We start from the raw sequence: 547 nt of genomic DNA, 5'->3' as shown, positions 1-547 counted from the left end.
CACCATGAATGCTATAAATCAAGTGTGACAGACAGAGTAAGAAAAATGTAAGAAAGGAAAAAGTAAAATTGGAAGGATGCAGTTGATTTGTGTGATATAATAACATTCCAGTCTACTAGTCAAGTTCCAAGGTCTTTCATTAGCCACCGGCCATGATTCTGAATTAAAACAGTTGAAGTTTTTGCTCTTTCTTGTGTATATTCCAGGGATATAAAGAATTTAGTAACAGTCACATAAAAGGTGACGTCTTTTCTATTTTACATTGTCTGTTTCAGTCTTACAGCCTTCCAAATGCTCAATATCTATGTATGAAACACAATCAATAGTGGTGCACAAAGGCACAGAAATCATCCACAATAGAGTAACTAGAAAGTTTTCTTTGAGTAAAAGATGTAAAATATTTATATACTTTACACTGATTATAATGTACAGGAACTCACAATACTATTGAAATGTAACATGCAATTTTAAAAGGTCAGCTTCCTGAAAACAAAGATAAAAATTATCTTATAAGTTCCAAAAGAGAAAGAAAGAGGTATGGATGCAT

The 547-nt window shown here is 32.0% G+C and overlaps 1 protein-coding gene across 1 annotated transcript in view; it reads right to left on the bottom strand.

The window, feature by feature from the left end:
- The window catches only part of LOC119586141 (glycerophosphocholine phosphodiesterase GPCPD1-like), a gene marked incomplete in the record, with an annotated part of 78,881 nt that overhangs the window by 11,658 nt on the left and 66,676 nt on the right, over window positions 1-547 (bottom strand).

Source organism: Penaeus monodon, chromosome 21 (genome assembly GCF_015228065.2).
Source record: "Penaeus monodon isolate SGIC_2016 chromosome 21, NSTDA_Pmon_1, whole genome shotgun sequence".
NCBI lineage: Eukaryota > Metazoa > Arthropoda > Malacostraca > Decapoda > Penaeidae > Penaeus > Penaeus monodon.
The sequence above is the reverse complement of the archived record's forward strand: the minus strand, read 5'-3'. Positions and strand labels throughout refer to the sequence as shown.